This window comes from Sinohyriopsis cumingii, chromosome 1 (genome assembly GCF_028554795.1).
Source record: "Sinohyriopsis cumingii isolate HCF-2022 chromosome 1, ASM2855479v2, whole genome shotgun sequence".
Lineage (NCBI taxonomy): Eukaryota > Metazoa > Mollusca > Bivalvia > Unionida > Unionidae > Sinohyriopsis > Sinohyriopsis cumingii.
Genome location: NC_142961.1, coordinates 4568455 through 4587566, shown reverse-complemented (window position 1 = coordinate 4587566; position 19112 = coordinate 4568455). Strand labels below are relative to the sequence as shown.

General features: G+C 36.7%; 1 pseudogene across 3 annotated transcripts in view; it reads right to left on the bottom strand.

Moving 5' to 3' along the window:
* Positions 1-1268: 1268 nt before the first annotated feature.
* LOC149806338 (dynein light chain Tctex-type protein 2B pseudogene) overlaps positions 1269-19112 on the bottom strand; it is a 30610-nt pseudogene continuing 12766 nt past the window's right edge. The window contains exons 1-2 of one of the 3 annotated variants that reach the window (XR_016420040.1): positions 14531-14685; positions 1269-4093 (exon numbers count right to left, since the gene is read on the bottom strand). The product of XR_016420040.1 is annotated as a dynein light chain Tctex-type protein 2B pseudogene, transcript variant X2 (transcript). Of the gene's footprint in view, positions 4094-4481; positions 4636-14530; positions 14686-19112 lie in introns of those variants that run through there. The other 2 variants (XR_016420042.1, XR_016420039.1) reach the window with 2 other exon arrangements.

Genomic DNA, 19112 nt, shown 5'->3' with positions numbered 1-19112 from the left:
TAACCAATTTGCAGCAACATAACTTGTAACATTTGCTGCATCAGCGAGTCTACTAATCGCTGTTTTACCTCTCCAATATCCTCTTGGGCTATAATAAATCGATTCCATTATCTTAATAATTGGTTGAATAATTACTGGCTCCTAATACTATTGTGGCCCTGGATTGACAACATTACAGAATGGACCAGGAAAAGTTTCGCGGAGACACAGGCATTGGCACATGATCGAGACATGTAGAGGGAACTGGTCAGATGTTCAGCAGCACAGCGCCTCGACGACCACACTAGATCATGAGACTGATGATGATGATGATGATGATGATGGTGGTGATGATGAATACTAGTTTACTTTTCATCGCAGATCTCATCAACCAATTAGCTAATGATTCTCTAAAAGATTTATTTTTTATGGAATTTAAAGAGTGAACCAACTTCACATCTACAAAATTTCGTTGTTGCAGATCTGTATTTGTTTAAGCTACATCATAAACGTGATATGTTTTATCAATCGCATTTATTGGATACTCTCCATGTCTTGGTTGATCTCGTTCGTCAAGTTGGATATCAACTCGGGTTCCAGGACCACAATAATTATATCCTGGAAGATGTTTTTCTCCTGGGTATTTAGCCCATGGAGTTCCTGGTAATTTTCCGAATGAAGTAGCGATATCACCACCAATTTTATTGTTATGAAAAATGTATATGCATTTGTACCACATTTAACACATTTACCTGTACGTGCACGCTTTTTATTTTTTGTTATTATTGTTGTTAATCCACTTGTGGGGGTGGATGCTCTACGTCAAACACAATATAAATCCGTAGTATTTATTATATTTGTATAATACTGATGTATTTGATTTCTCAAATTCTATCAGAGCAACTATCACAGGTCCATCTGAGTCTGGTAAGACGCAATTATTACTTAATCTGATAACGAAATAGTTCAAATGGGATAAGTTGTATTTGGTAGCTCCGTCAGTTGATGATCAGAGATTTTATGAGGTGCTTAAAGATTTTAATGAAAACGCAAAATTGTTGGACGAAGATGGTAATGATATTATTGATTTTATCACCGATATTGATGAAGCCCCATCTGTAGATGACCTCGATGGATTTTTAAATAATGTACTAGTATACGACGACGTAATGCTGGAGAAACAATCAAATCCAGCAAAAGCATTTTCTCGAGGCAGACATTAAAATACTGATGTGATTTATGTTACTCGGCGATATACACGTATACCTAAAAACCATCAGAGATAACTATAATATTTTAGTTGTGTTTAATGGAGTCAATACACATACTATGCGAAATATTCATCAGACTTGGTGTAGTGGGGATATGGATATGATTAGGTTCAAAAACTTCTTTACAAAAGCACAATCTGCTCCACACGGACTTATAACAATAAATTTACATGATCCTCGATCGCGAAATCGTATAGGTCTTGATAAAATATTTGGTTGAGAGATTGATATAATTACTCACACATTTATAGCAGCAGAGGAGGTGCGACCTTAACGAAACGTCCGGCGGGTAAACTAACGCACATACAAATTTAGAAAAACACGAACCAAATAGATAAAGTAAAAAAAAAAAAAATAACCCAATTAGAGAAACTCTCGGTAAGTTAGAGGCTTCGGTTTGACGTTGTTGACCTTATTTTTTCGTTTTCGTAGGAAGCTTTTTTCTTCAAAAATTACGTTTCAGCAAAAGGTCTGTTCACCTCCTCTGCTGCTCGGTGACTGAATAAAATAAAAATGGTTTCCACACAATAACATTAATTCTTCATCACACACCAGGATGAAACCTTGTGGCTGGTTTCCACTTGGATAATGAAGAAGCCTATTGAGTTTGAGGTCAAAGATCAAGGTCACTGTGAATAGTTTCCACATAATAACATTAATTATGGATCACGGGCCATTACCAAACTGTGTCGATGGTTTACCGTTCGGGTCAGGAAGCTTGTTATCGGGTTCAAAGGTCAAGATCACTATGACTGACAGAGCAAGTGGCATTTGCACACAAATGTCAGTTATATACATAGTGGACTATTAATAAACAGAAGGAGGGGGTATGTAATGCGCATTTTAAGGCACTCTAGTAAATATTTGGCCCACCTGGCCAGGCAAAGATAGCTTATGTTACGGCCTTGCATCCGTCGTACTTCCTGTGTCCGTTTCACAGAGAATCTTGACTCAGAGGTCTTTCAGATTTTGGAAATTCTAAGCAATGATTCGGTATACTCTGTGATTAAACGACAACGATTCTGACAACGAAACCGTTGTCATTTAACAATATATGTTCATCCGGTGAATCAGAAACCGCAAAATTCGTATACTATATATAAGATTTTGCCGCCACCAACCGAACACGATTAATTTTGCCTTATAAATATAGGTATATGATTTCAACTATACCTTCACCAGATTAAGAATCAGCACGTGAACTATAATATAAATAAAAACAAGGCCAACATGGTAATATAAGACTGGAAAGGGTCAGTTCTGGTAAATTATACATTTTTCTTCTTTTTAGGGCTATACATATACTCTATTAGTGCGCATTGAACGGACCTTGTGTAGGCTAAAGCATCCACGTTGATCCAGTCAACTCATTGATATGATTCCAATATGTTATTGTTCTTGTGTATCTTAACATATTCTAATTTGTGAGTTGAGAATACTTAGTTTTGATTAATACATGGTTTAAAGCCAATACATCTAGGTCCACATCACTACATGACAATCACAACTCTTTAAATACAAGACAAGCAGACATTGGTGGATTATAAATATTCAATCCATTGATTTTAGGTACGCTACTTATTTCTAAGAGAGGTATGTATAAATTGTGCAATACTGGGAATACTATTTTTTAAATATTCTGTTCTTCCGTTTTCTTTTCTTATTTGTCCAAGAGAGACAGAGTGGGGTGGTGGTATTGACAAGAACAACTTTGCTTCCTAAATCGTTAATATTTCGAATTACCACCACTGTGAGTAACAAAATCTATGACAAACGAACGTATGTAGCTTGTACTCTCTCTCTCTCTCTCTCTGAAATTTCTCTTTAGATTTAGATCCTTTTCAACGGTATAAATTCCAGTATCCATGGACGGAATCTGAGCTAGAGGGGAAAGAACGATTACAGCAGTGAAATTAGTCAATCTGTCAATCAAGTCCGACTCCACCCGATTTTTTTTTATGGCCGCGACTTTTCTCAAGTCGTATAAATTAATTAACGTGACTCTCGCTGCATCACTGCATCAGATGTTATTATCTCCTTTTTAAATACTGGACAAATTTAAACTTTCAGTTTCATCCTTATTATTGTTAAATGCATTGTTTTTCGGGCTCGCTATATCGTTCTATCTATGTAAATCGAATAAACACGGATACAATAATCTAGTGTCAATCATAATACGTTGCGTAGACTACTGCCACGGCATATAGCTCGTCTTTACTATAGCGAGCCTCAGCAAAGCTATCCAATTCTTTATTCCATAAGCATCTACTAGCCATCTGCATGCCTTGGTTCGTCTTTTGACCAATGGTTACTGTGCAAATCAATTTGTATCGTGGGTAACCCATGTCCTTAACTCGAGTCTTGATCACATCAGACAAGTTCTGTGCCAAGTTCCGACAAAGTTTTGGATCATATTTCTCCCCATCCAAGTAAGATTCCATGACGCCTTTCATCATTTTCGACACTACAGCTGGCTCAAACTTTTCATTGGGGTTAGGTTCTATCCGGTATGTATTCTGCAGTTTGACCGGTAGTCCGATTGGACGTGTACCTATGGACGTCCCAGATACACTTGTCCTGGACGCCTGGGACATTCGCCTGCTGCTGAGTCCCATCTGGACACTAGGCCGAGGTTCAAACCGGGAAGTCCTCCTGATGTTGGGTCCGCTCAACGGCGCTTCTCCATCTTTCATCATGATGGACATGCGCTTCTGTGACTTGTCGTCTGATACCGAGTTCTCCACTGCCAACCGGGACATCTTGTGTTTCTGTTTATCTAACTCCGATAAAAACCAAAGCAGCTGCTATAGAGCTATTGTGTGTCCAAATGCAGCCTCACTGATCTGCAATGGAGATATAAAATGGTATAAAACTGACGTTCAATTTAATTCATTTCAGATCAATGCATAGTTATGGAGCATGCACGCGACTTAAGCACATTAGTACGAATACGGGTTAGTTTCTTTAGAATTAAAAAGAACATGAATAATTCATGTTAAACTAGAATAGTTATGCGTAAAGGGCATACATAACGGGTTTTATAAAAACATGTGAAATGGCGATCAAAAGATTCATTGAATCGACTATAGGTCATGAATGTTCATTCAATCCTTTGAATTTCAATCATTTACCAGTCCTATCTTCGAAAGCACAAAGAATCAATAAATCACGCGTTACCCGGCGATGAGCCTCGGTGTAAATAAACAGCGCCTCTATGTATTAACAGTATACCTGAGTTACCCGTATATAACACCGACTCAAATGAGAACAGCGGAGACAGATTTTCCGTCACATAAATGCATCAGTAGGTCAGGGTTGACGCAGTTTGTTACACCAAAGACTTCAAGTGACCAGCATAAATCCACATCTGCTGCGTTTTGTGTAATGTAAATGTCCAGGTCTATACTGTGCGCAGATAAATCAACGTTATACAAAAGCCAACAGGTTATACACTACAGCCTTACATCATCATGCTGCCAACTTTGATCTACAACAACAATCTGATGATTTGTGTGTGTTGTGCCTACTTGTCTCTGTATATCTGTGTTGTGAAGGTTGCGTTATTCACCTCAGCAGAAAGAAGACTAAATTAAATGTAATCAGTTATGTCGCTATTTACATTCGCGATAAAGTGACACCCTTTTTTCCATTAATAGAAACATTATTACGCGACAAAATTTGCTTTGTAGATTCGTTTTGTTTCTACTGCCCTCAAGGACGTCATACTATTCCAATTTCTTGACTACTTCATTGTTATCGTTTTAGGGTTAGATTAGCATTTTAAGGCTGTAGATGTACACAGACAGATAAGCTAGAAAATATTCTCAGCATGTTTTTTATTTTTTAATATTTTTCTAATGTCATGGTGTTTGTTTTTGTAATAATATTATTATATGTTTTTTATCTTATATGTGATGTCTAATGTTGTAAAGCGCTTAGAGCTTCTAAAGATTAGGCGCTATACAAAGTCCTCATTATTATTATTATTATTATTATTATTACCTCATCCTGAACAGGTCATATGAAAGGGTATAACCTGTCTCTTAAGGACACGTAAGAAACCTTCATATGAAATTTAAAAATGGTTAAAAATATATGGGAAAGGGCACTGTTCTGTATAAGAAAGTATCTTTGTTATGAAGGTGTCAACAGCTCGTATTTCCGGAGATGGCCAGTGTACTTGTTTAAAATTTTGAATTTCAGTACTCTTCGATCGTTGAACCAAACTTGATTTAATTCTTTACATTATTAAAATAGTGAGGACTTTGAAAACGTTGAATTATTGCTATATTTGGCATTCACGTCCTTTTTAGGCATATACAGTGGTTTTCGCTCGCGGACTCGAATTTTTGCCCAGCTTTGTTAATTTTGTTTGTGAATTATAACATTAACATGCACTTTAAAGCTAGGAAATATTATCTTCATATATAAAAATAATGTTAAAAATTGTCCGTGTTATATCCTTTCATTGAACCGTATATAGGATTTCTGAACGACAATTTAATGGGATGACTAAACGTCAGAATCGAATGGAATCATATGCTTGCTCTCTTCCATTAGACAAATGCAATTATCGATGACTTTTATCAGGTAAGCCTTCCTCCTTGGTTGAGATTGGGCAAACAATAGCTCTAAATTAAACGTCATAAGCGTAATTTTCATGTCGCTAAAATGTCAACATAAAACAGTGATATCCTAGCTATATAGATACACTTAATTTGCCTTAAATGAATAGTACATAATAATGATTTCTTGGTTAGGTCATCTTGAAGCTGCCTTCGTGTAAAAAAAAAAAAAAAAAAAAGAAGACTATTTAAATGTGCCATTAAAAATAATATGTAATGTTCGGTCGTTTTGTTGTTGTTGTAATTGTTGTAGGGTTAAGCGCCATTTTTCAAGACACGATAGGCTATACATGGCGGTCAGTATTGATGGTGGAGGACGAACCCGGGAAATCCCCGGAAAGAACCACCAACCCTCGAGAAGCTACTGGCAAGCTTTCTCACATACCCACACTTGCCGAATCAGAGACTCGAACCCACGCAGACAGAGGTGAGATGGTAGTGATCCGTAACGGAGAGCGCTTTAGACCACTCGGCTACTCGGCCCCCTCCCTCCCCCCCCCCCGCCCCGTCGTTGTGTAATAATATTTATATATACCGTACATTATTAAAATTCTGGTAACAATCTTTTCCAAATAAGTTCATTATAGTAGAACAAAGTGATTAACACTAATATACCATTAAGAGTACTGGATCAAAACAAGGTGTCTAAATATACACTCCTTCTTTGTTCCTATTCCATTATTATTATTTCGTTATTATGTATGTGTTTAATATATATTTGTCGGTCAAACTGTTTACAGTTTTAAACGCCTAACTTGGCGTGAACCAACTTAATTCGTCCTACCTCAAACAATGGTGTAACCTTGGGCGAACAATGCACGGCAAACCGAATTCCAGACTGATTCATTCTCATATTACACAACGTTGTGCATGTTTAATACAACAATCGATGAGCTCCCGAGTATAGATTGCAATGAACATTTACGTACACCCCTGGGAATGGTGCATTCATTGCAATATTGGCATAAGCAGAAAATGAGAGTTTGGCACATCATAGGTAGGATGTTATGGTATTTAGCTATACACCTACGATAACACTTTTCCAGTTAGATTGTTAAAATAATATGTTAAACAAACTCAAATCTTAGTTGATACCATTTAGTATATTCTTATCATGTGTACAGTCTGTACTCGCTTATAAGACGAGTCCAACTGCAAACTGCTCAGACCCAAATCTGCCGTCACATAATGCGGCAGACCTGGTTCTGTGCAGTTTGTTAGGAGTAATCAGTAGAACAAACAACATAGATCCTGATCTGCAGTGCACAATGCGACGTCCGATCAGTACCATAGTTTTGTGCAGTTTGCCTCTACTTATTGTGAATTCATTTAGGTTTTCACATTAATCAATCTGTGTCCCCTATCCCTGTTGACATAAACTCGTATGTGTTTATAAACATGTTACACAATACCGTGTCAACTATCACTGTTGACATAAACGCGTCTGTTTTTATAGCCATGTTACGTAATACTGCGTCCCCCATCCCGGCTGACATCAACTCCTCCGTGTTTCTAAACATGTTATAATACCGTGTTCCCTATCCCTGTTGACATAAACTTGAGTGTGTTTAAAAACATGTTACATAATACAGCGTCCACTATCACTACTGACATAAATTTGTGTGTTTAATAAGATGTTACATAATACTGCGTCCCCTATCCAGGCTGACATAAACTCGTCTGTATTTATAAACTTGTTGTTCTTGGCAACATATAACTCTTACTTTTTCTACGTTGATTTGTCAGTGTAATTGAAAAAAGAACAAGCTATGATCTTTTCAAAAAAGGCATGTCTGTACGTCAATATACGTGAAACAGAGCCCAACGTTTATGTGAAACAAAGAAAATCAGAGTATTTGTAGGAAGCGAAAAAAGTAAAATCTTTATATAATTTATCCTGATTTGCATAAATAAAGATCACGTTCTTGGGTCTACAAAAGACACATAGCAGGCACCTTAATTGTTGACCTAGTTTTCTGTACTGGCTGAAATAGAATGTCTCATCACGCAATAGCATGTCGATTTGTTTACAGTCTAAGTATACAATGCATATTTTCAATAGATTGGAATCAACACAAAAATGATTATATATGTACCCAACTGGAAGTTGAAATGCACGCAACAGATTATGACTTGTTTACCTATGTGTTTGATATGTTTAAATAACCAGTTTTGATGTTACGTTTCCGTAGATCTCCCTGTGCATCCAAGCATTTAAAATGTAAATTATTTTTTTTTTAATTCGATCATTTGTGATGTGATGTGATTTTGATTTTTAAAGTAGCTTTAACAATTTTTCAGTCATATCGCTACGATGTCTGCAGTGTGGCACTTTATAGTGATGTCTAGCACTGGGGCATCATGCCGCAGACATGTATCATGATGTCACACCCAGTCAACTCAGTCGGGGATCGAACCAACGACCTCCCGCATCCGAGGCGGACGCTCTAACCATTAGGCCACCGAAGCGGTATGAATTCGATCATTTGTTTTAAGATATAATAATAATGAGGACTTTGTATAGCGCCTAATCTTTAGAAGCTCTAAGCGCTTTACAACATTAGACAACACCTATAAGATAAAAAAAAAACATATAATGATACGATTACAAAAACAAACACTATGAAATTAGAAAACATAAAAACATGCTGAGAATATTTAAGGTAGGAAACATTATTAGGTCTTTAAGTTTGTTCTTGCAGTCGAAATAAGTGAGTTTTGAGAGCACTCTTGAATGGGATCACTCTATCTTTGTGTCTAAGTTCAGTGGGCAATTCATTCCACGTTGCTGGGCCCTGGTATGCAAAAGAACGCTGTCCATATGACTTTGTTATCATAGTGGGAATAATGAGTATGCGATTGTCAGAAGAGGAGTGTAAGTATCTTGCTGGTGTGTACACATGGGTGAGGTCGGATAGGTATGTTGGACTAGAGTCCGACAGTGAAAAGTAGCAGAGAGAACAAATTTTATGTTTGATTCTGGATTGAATGGATAGCCAGTGTAGGGTACAGAGCAGCGGGGAGGTGTGCTCTGATCGTGGTACTCTAAGTATGATCCGAGCAGCAGTGTTTTGAACTTTTTGAAGTTTCTGGAGTAGATATTGAGATGAACCAGACAGAATTTACTTACAATAGTCCAGTCTTGAAAGTACTAATGAACACACAAGTGTTTTAGTAACATCAACTGAAAGATATTTGCGAATTGAGCTGATGCGTCTCAGCTCAAGATATGCACCCTTGCATATGTTCATGACATGTTGGTCCAATGTGAGAGGACTGTCCAGAGTAACACCTAGGTTTCGTACCGAATTTAATGTTGGAATTGCTGATATTTATTGTTCAAGGTAAAGGATGTGAATGAGAAAGTGTTTGTGTTGTGATCAGAATGGCTTCAGCTTTATCATCATTCATCTGCAGCTTGTTACATGTCATCCATGATTTCACATCAGAAATGCACCTCTCTACACCTTGGATGGTAGCATCAACTTCAGTTGGGTGGCTAGATTTGTATATTTGGGTGTCATCATCGTACAACTGGTGAGACACTGGATGATGATCTATGACACTTGAGAGCAAATGAGTGGATAGAATGAAGAGAACAGGTCCAAGAACAGACCCCTGTGGAACATCATACAATAGATCAACTGGGCTGGAGTGTATTTCATTTGCAGATACAATTTGTGCCCTGTTGACCAAGTAGGACTTGAACCACAGTAAGGCTGTATCATGAATGACAAATATATGCTGGAGACGGTGAAGTAATATATCATGGTCTATTGTGTCAAATGTTGCAGACAGATCAAGGAGGGTGAGGACTGTAATCATTCCACTATCCAACGCAGAGAGAATGTCATTGACTACTTTTAGAAGAGTAGTTTCAGTACTGTGGCAAGGGCGATATGCAAATTGTACATTGCTAAAAAGGCTGTTTGAATTTAGATGAGATACAACCGTTTCTGAGATTTTTGATATGAATGGGAGATTAGAAACTGGGCGGTAGTTCTTTAAATCGTTATGGTCTTGTTTTGGTCTTTTCAGCAGAGGCAGTTTATAAAAAAATGATGGGAATTCCCCGGATGAGAGAGAGGTATTAATAATGTATATATATATATATATATATATATATATATATATATATATATATATATATATATATATATATATATATATATATATATATATATATAGTTTCTTTTATATTTTTATTTATATAGTAAGGGTGAGAAAAAAAATTAGAAAAATTTCTGTACACAGAAATTAGTCTGTCTGTAGTATAAATTTCATAGCATATTCTTTGGTAGTTCATTTTCTTAAGGTCATCGCAGCGTGGCACATGAACATGAGGGTTGATGTTTTGGATATAATAGCTATAGCTTTCCAGCTTGTAATAATTACTCTGTTCTGTTTGTGGCATGAATTGAGTTCTAATTAGGACCAGACTATTAGCAGTTAGAACACAGAGATAGATCGCAGTCTTAACGTGATTTTATAGCGGTAAAATGGAAGGGTGACATATACCAGAGAAGAATTTTAGGAAGTTGTGGTCCATTTGAAACAGGTGTCATAAGATATTTTCCAGAATAGTTACGAATAAAGGGAAAAATGTTCTGACTTCTGTAGAAATGATAATTACTTTGGCGGGTAAAGTAGTAATCGTGACCGGCTAAGCTAACGAGGGTGCGTGTTCCCAGTCAGAATTTAGGGGATTTAAGATAGTCCCCTTGTAGAATAGAGCAGTCTAAGGCTTTGTGGTAAGGCAAGAAGTTCTTGAGAATGTGTTTTCCGGTTTTAAATCGTCAAAGGAACAGAGGAGATCCGTAACCAGAGAAGGACAGATGGAATTTTCTGATGTTAAGCCAGCTAGAGCTCGGAGAGGCACAAACGTATTGTCTCAGTTGCACGCAATGCATATCCACTGATGTAAGTTTGTAATTATTGTTGAATTTATTCATTTTTTAAATTCAAACTTTAATTTTCCTTGAGTCCAGAAATAATAAGCGCATGTTTTATGATTCATGTTGCATGAATAACTTCAAAAATTTTATTATATGAATGAATTCAGGTAATAAAATCATGTCTCCTAAAGATTCGTTGATTTGTCTTAAATGATTTGTATGAAGTATACTGAGGTCTGATTTTCCCTATGCCTGGAAATCTGTGTCAAAGAATCGCTAATTAGCAAATTTACCTATTAGGACAAGGAGTGTAGTCCATTAATTCGTGTGTAATTAAGTGTGAATTCTCTTCAGCCAAGAATCGAGTAACGTGGGTCGACTGATAGGTCAGCTTGTAAATTTATGGTCACAGCGGGACAATAATGTCATCAGAGAGGTCTGAGTATGTCATATCCTCAGTAGGAATGTGTTGGCGCTAGCAAAGACACAAATTTAAATTTACAATCAATGGGATTGTGTATCAATAATATGATAGTGAGTGTGAGTATTAAGCGAATGATATTAGATAGTTCTGTTGATTTTCTTTACAAACAAGACCCGACGCAAAAGAGAGTAGGAATCTTAGTTGATCACAGGAGAAGACATATCGGGCATGCATTTAGGCTGGGTGCTAAATTTTATATTTTCAATGGAAAGAAAATAGCTATATAGTGGGAAATGGGCACAGTCAGCAACTAAGAGGTAAATGACCCAAAGAGGCTAGTAAAGGGATAGAGTGAAGGAAAGATACGAAAAACGCTGACGGATCACCAGCAGTAATTTGGGAAAGACTGGAAACACTAGGTGATGCTGTCATGCCAGGCAATCTGAGTTCGATCAGTCACTCAATCATATGATGAAATTTGTTCTATCAGTATCAGGACGGCTAAATAAAATTCGCATAATTTTGTAACTCTGTTTCTGAGAGAAAGCGAATTATTCACATGTATTTTGTTATGTGATTGATTAAATTGTTGTATTTTACATACGGGGGCTCGTGCTATTCTATTATATATCTCCGCTTAGTGCTCTGTTATTTCATCCCTTAATTGTGTCATATGTTTGTGTTATTAAGTACTCGATCCGGGCAATAACACGGTGGTCCATCATAACCTATAACCAGAACTAAATAGACTCCACGTCATATATATATATATATATATATATATATATATATATATATATATATATATATATATATATATATATATATATATATATAGTCTATCTTTTTGTGTATTCTTTGCAAATATTTGCTTTTGTTGATTGAACAATTTACAAGCAAGATAAATTTCGCAACGAGCTTTACAAACTGCCCGATTCGACTCAGTAGTTCACAGCCATACCAAACCCCCAGTTTCACTCCCTTGGCAATGGTGTCTTATTCATCTTGCACTAGAGAGCATGATTTTCAAAATAGTTTTACTGGTTCTTTTTCTCTACTGTTAACGTTGTCAATTATGCTTGTGAAAGAACAGGAAAACAGTTTGATGTGATTGATCCATAATAAATCCATAGACCACTCGGCCATAGACCACTCGGCCATTGACCACTCGGCCATAGACCACTCGGCTATACTAATGTTAAAAACTCGTTATGCGCTGTATAACCTGAAATGGCAACGAACGATATGAATGTCCTTTTCTAGTCGAGGTGTGTGTGTGTGTGTGTGTGTGTGTGTGTCTGTGTGTGTTCCTATAGAGTTAAAGGATTGTATAATTAATTCACGTGATCTTCAAGATCCTTGTGAGACAGGGACAGCTACAATATAAGTTACTGATTTCATAGCAAACGTCCAAGCATGCTAGAGTAACATAGACATCGTGCTGAGATAGCACTGCGCACAAAATATTCGGACTTAAAAGTAGGTCGAGAGGTTTCGTTATCCGCGCTGACATGTAACAGCATAATATTGGCTAAACCGCTCTACAATCACTGGTTCTGTAGAAAACTCACTAAGTACGGTATATACTCGCTTATAATTCGGCAGATCAGGGTCTATGTAGTTTGTTTTACTGGTCACTCCTTATATATATATATATATATATATATATATATATATATATATATATATATATATATATATATATATATATATACTATTTTTTTTTAAATATATGGATCCCTATCTGCCAGTGCATTATGGGGCAATAAATTACTATATTAAGCTCTAAAATTACACTAGTGGGGTTTACAATAATATACACTTTGGAATCCTGACGTTTTGGCAGAATATGGTTTCGTAAAGTAAAATAAAAGATCAGATGAGTGGGTTTTCATTTAGTAGAAAGTAATTTGCTCTTCCCCACATCATTCAAGTTGCACTTTTCGAATGAATTGATGGTCGAATGTAGGCATTTTGTTTATCAGAATTTTGCATTTTGCACAAAAGGATGCTTTAAGTAACTGAAATATTTCAAACAAGGATTAAATATTTAATAGATTAATGGTCCACTGTAGTAGAAAGGTGATTTGAATCGAATAGTTTAAACGGCATTCTGTATTAGACTATTTTAGTTACACTATTTCAAATACAAGGAAAATCATATATTGGTTTAATTTGGTTTTTAATTTTTATTTCATTCAATATTTCGCTAGCGTCCTCCTTGTATTTTTCTTGATTTCATAGTTTATTTCAAATACAATGAGAATATGCAGTGTCAGCGACATAATAATTCAAAATGAGACCAAGCAGGAGAACAAAGTAAGAGCAGGAACAGATACAATAGGAACATCCTCGGTTTTTCTCTGCGAAACTAAAATATGCCTCAGATGTATGTCATACATTTTTGTTCGCCGGAAGCTTCATTGCAAAAAGGAAACCGCCATTACTTCGTACAAAATCTGTTCTTTTTATGGTTGGATTGACCGCAGGATGGACTGAGAAGTTCGGAATAAAAATAAAATGTTCGATACATTCGAAACTTCAGTCGACGTACATCTAAGCGATTGGCACATCGCTCGGCTACTTCCATCAAAATGAGAAATAAACGCTGGAAGTAGTTGCAGGAATACACATCAATACGGTCAGCTTGGTGATTCGCCTTTAGCGCAGTGCACCGCAAGCGAAGGCCGACAATGTTCGAATTGTTGTTGTTGTTGTGGGGTTTAACGCCATTTTTCAGCACATGATAGGCTATGCATGGCGGCCAGTATTAATGGTGGAGGAAGAACCCGGGAAAACCCACGAGAAACTACTGGAAAGCTTTCTCACATACCCACATTGGCCGAATCCTAGACTCGAACCCACGCAGACAGAGGTGAGATGGCAGTGATCCGTAACGAAGAGCGCTTTGGACCACTCGGCCACTCGGGGCCCCTCTTCCAATTGTGACTCAAAATGTATGTAGCAATGGAGGCGAATTACATCCGGCGCTTCTTTCCATGAGAAAATACATGCATATAATTATGGCGGTATTCCCCCTCCATATATTTCAAGACTGTACTGGAAATGCGTTCCGATTGACATTCAAGGTACGATCCGTGGTACTGACCTCGAAGTTGCGAATGTGACGAGTAGGCAAGAGGTCTGCAGTATGAAACTCCGTGGAGGCCTTGGTAGGTTCAGTGCACTCCCCCCTCCCCAATCATACCTGAAGTAGCTAGTTAAATGTTAGAGTGACTTAAACAAAAATATTAATGTTAGCCACGCATTTACCACACTTTACTTGCTCCATCTTTGCCTATTACAGGGGAGAGTAATATATAAGATTGTACTTACCCTCTCAACAAAGAAAAAGTATTGGCATGATATCCAGAGGTTAGTTTTTAACAACTTTATTGTCAGCTTACAAAAGTGTGTTCTTTCAGTATTTGTGCGATTCACTCTGACTACTGTTTCACCACATTAGTGCCAGAGAACGTTTAATTCGCCGCGAGTCACCCACGAAACACGAAACATATGCGGAGTTGGAAAACATAACAAAATACATTTAACTTAGATCCGTTCATTTGGATTCGAAAGCGAATAATATTTTTCGTTTCTCTCTGGTGTGAAAAAGTCCTTAGCTGACTTACATGACTTCCTTCCATACCAAATTTAGAACTATATGTGAAGTTCATTATCACTAAAATGGACTGAGATAAGAACCTCCACAAAAGGAATATCCCAACCTGTACATATCTGATTGGATGTTAAGGTGCACAACATGGCAAACTCGGCACTTGACATCAAGACCGCGTTCTCTGTTGCTTCAAGTGGTGCTCGAAACTAGGCCACGTTGCGTAGATATAACGACCATGAAGGTTGGATATCAACTTTAACTGAGTGAGGAAGAGAAAGTTTTGTGACGATAGAGAATGCACAGCATGAGATGGCTAATGCCTTTGATGGCATACTTATAACATATTTTTAACCTCAAGACTTGACTTAGAAACTGTCATACTTAAAACATTTTTAACCTCAAGACTTGACTTAGAAACTGGCATACTTATAACATATTTTTAAACTCAAGACTTGACTTAAAAACTGGCATACTTAAAACATTTTGTTAACCTCAAGACTTGACATAGAACCTGGCATACTTATAACATATTTTTAACCTCAAGACTTGACTTAGAAACTAGCATACTTATAACAGACGTGTATCGTCATCGTCAGTTTCTCTGTCCTCTTCTTCTTTTGTATGTATGTATGTATGTATGTATGTATGTATGTATGTACGTATGTATGTATGACTGACTGACTGACTTTCTTTATTGCTTCTTCAGAAGAGATTTCATTCAGTTAATTTTTCGTTAATACAGAAAAGATAGGAACATAGTTTGACATTAATGGACTTACAGTACACTATATATATACATATATATATATATATATATATATATATATATATATATATATATATATATATATATATATATATATATATACATACATATATGCACATACATATATATGAGTACAGACACACATATACACACATACATACACATATATATAAACATATTCATACACACATATATATACATACATGTATGTATGTATGTATGTATGTATGTATGTATGTATGTATTATTATTATTATTATTCACAGCGGATTATATACCTACAAATTGTATGGGGAACTGTTGCATTTTGTAATATAAATATTGTTTGTAACATGTTCGTTTATTACGTTGCCTCCGATCTCAGATATAAATATAAATCAGGATTTTCTTTGTCCTGATCATTCCAATTATGGCTCATTGACAAACTAAAGATCTATTGTCACGGTTATAAAGTAGATTCGGTTCTAACGTTGCATTTCGGTGTCCTCCACGGCACTTTTTTCCATTTTATCACGTACACGTATATCGTGGACTTTCTACCTTTTCAGCAGGTGTAATCTCGCTCTTTAATGCTCATCACATATAGTTCAAAGTGCATTTGTGTCATACCGTGTATAGTATGATAACAGTCAAAGAGGATAGGTTCATTGTTGTGTGATCCTTCATAAGCTCCATGGTGTCAAAAATAACTACAAACAAATTCACTGTATATTCTGTTCTGGCGCTATCGTAACTTGTTCAGTTGGCATAACAGTCAAAGAGGATAGGTTCATTGTTGTGTGATCCTTCATAAGCTCCATGGTGTCAAAAATAACTACAAACAAATTCACTGTATATTCTGTTCTGGCGCTATCGTAACTTGTTCAGTTGGCACCTGTTGGGTGCCACGAAAATTGTATACCGCCGTATTTCTGAACGTACCACGATATATCCCACCGCAGTAATATTAGGAACTAACAATTGGATGTTCTAGGGTATGATCCAACACTTCTTGGTTTAATTTTCGTCTGTCAATAGCTGGAGAAATATTGTGCTCTGATTTAAAGCAAAATAATACCATATTATATCCATGATATTATTTTGAGAAGAAAAAAAAATATTTACCTGGAAATAAAAGAAAAGAAAATGTTTCAGCTCAAAAGAAAATCACGTCCCCCGATCCTCTCCCCCATTTAAATGGCCAGTACCTTACAGTAGGCGAACTTGCTATGTTAATTGTTGTGTAGTTTGTAAAATAAAAGTCCTAACTAAGTGGGATGGTTAAGCGTGCACTTTAGCTGATCCTGTGAAAGACATCGTGCTAACATTCGAGAGACTATTGATAAAAATGGAATGTGTTGATATTGAAGCCTACAAGCTACTTCTTGATATAACAGCCACGGAAACTTTGAGAAGGGTGCCAACACCTGGGCAGGATATTCATAAGAGAGGGCCAGTAAACATAAAACACACTTACTCAACACTTACTTAATGGACTTGAGATAATACTATAACGTTAGGACAGAAAACAAGAGCGTTCCTAAAAATCGTAGGATGGTTCACAGCCTAACAAAGGAATACATAATAAGTAACATATATACATTAGAAAAAATAACTAAAACATGACATGTGAGGGTGGGGTTTAGGGATGTTACTGTTTTACAATTGGATTGACTAAAAATCATAAACATAATTATATGTAAGATTCACCATTAAGTTGTGACAGATACAGCCGTTGTGTGTGTGTGTGTGTGTGTGTGTGTGTGTGTGTGTGTGATTTGGATTTTTAACGTAGCTTTAACAATTTTTCAGTCATATCGCTACGATGTCTGCAGTGTGGCAGTTTATAGTGATGTCTAGCACTGGTGCATCATGACGCAGACATGTAGCATGATGTCCCACCCAGTCACATTATCCTGACACCAGACCGACCAGTCCTAACACTAACCTCTGAATGCTGAGCGTCAAGCGAGGCAGCTGCAAGTACCATTTTTAAAAGTCTTTGGTATGACTCGGTCGGGAATCGAACCCACGATCTTCCGCATCCGAGCCGGACGCTCTAACCACTAGGTCACCGGAGCGGTCCAACGGTTTTGTAAAGATAATCGAAAACATTTTATCATGAACAATGAGAACATGCTGCTAATATAATTTTAAGTCATAACAAGATTCCTCGAGAATTCACACGTATTCCTTTAATACTGACGAGAAAGTACGATGTACTTGTACAGTGAATCACTACCGTGATAAGTATCACACACACACACAAAAGAAATACATTGCGGTACTCCGTAATACCGCGCACATCTATTAACCTGTATTAATGTTATCACTAATACGTGATGTTCGTCTTTGTACGTATCATTCCATTCTTATTTCAGTTATAAACTAATATAACGAAGGTTGCTAAGGACTACAGAGAGTGTAGAATCATACAACTAAGTCCGATATATTAGCACACACCCTAATCTGCGTTGATACTGGTGGATGATTTGTGAATTTCAATTCTCCTATTCATAAAATCGAGGAATGAATTGTGCAGGAGACCAACCGTAAAAAAAAGCAATAACGGTTTTCACTCAGACGTTTAAGCCATGATTTCTTTTTTTAAACGTGTATGTCTTTTATTCGAATATGCAAATAAAAATTTCGGTCTGAGTCATCTGTCATTAATACACAAGTGATTATAGATGCATGTGTGTGCTTGCCCAGTGTGCGGCTTTGAAATGTAAATTATTATGTGCATTTTTATTTATATTGGAAAAACGTACTGGCTTATTATATCTGGCTATGAGAGAGAGAGAGAGAGAGAGAGAGAGAGAGTACCTTTATCACTTACAAGCAATGTTATATCGCTTAACCTTACAGGACTTAACTTGGTTAAACACAGTAAAAAAAGATCATAGCTATCTCAGATCAGACCTTTCTTAATGCTATTTTATGTAACTTTCTTCCCATTTTCTGAATTTATATGGCCTTTTAACAAGTTTGGTTGATTTACTGAAGTATCATTCAAGTTATCACTGAGTAAGTTTATAGACATCTTGACTTCTATAGAGATTGCATTTATGAGAAATACGAAATGGCCCTGCTGCTCTCACGAAAAAATGTATACCAGCTCAAGAAAATTGGGCTATAAAACTACAAAGGCCTGAGAGAGAAAACGATTGATGGCTTATTCAAAGATAAAAATAGTAGTCGACGCGAAGGGTTCTCAGAGCAAATAATCCGAATATATGTACCTATGAATGAATAGGTGAGATTACCTTAAAGAATTTACACAAATGCATACACAATTGTCTCTCAAACCGTTAATGTTTGTAATTGTCCATTTCACACGGATAATCAGTGGCTTATGCAGAAGATGGGATAATGATGTACAAATATTTTTAGACGAACATGCAGTGGCGTCACTAGCGGGGTGCGGACTGCACCGGGTGACACTATCAGAGCGGGTGACATCAAACTGACAGTCTATACAATTTTTTAATTTTTATACAGGAAGGAGGTCCATGGTGGTGACACCGTGAGTTACCTCATTGTGTGACACCAAC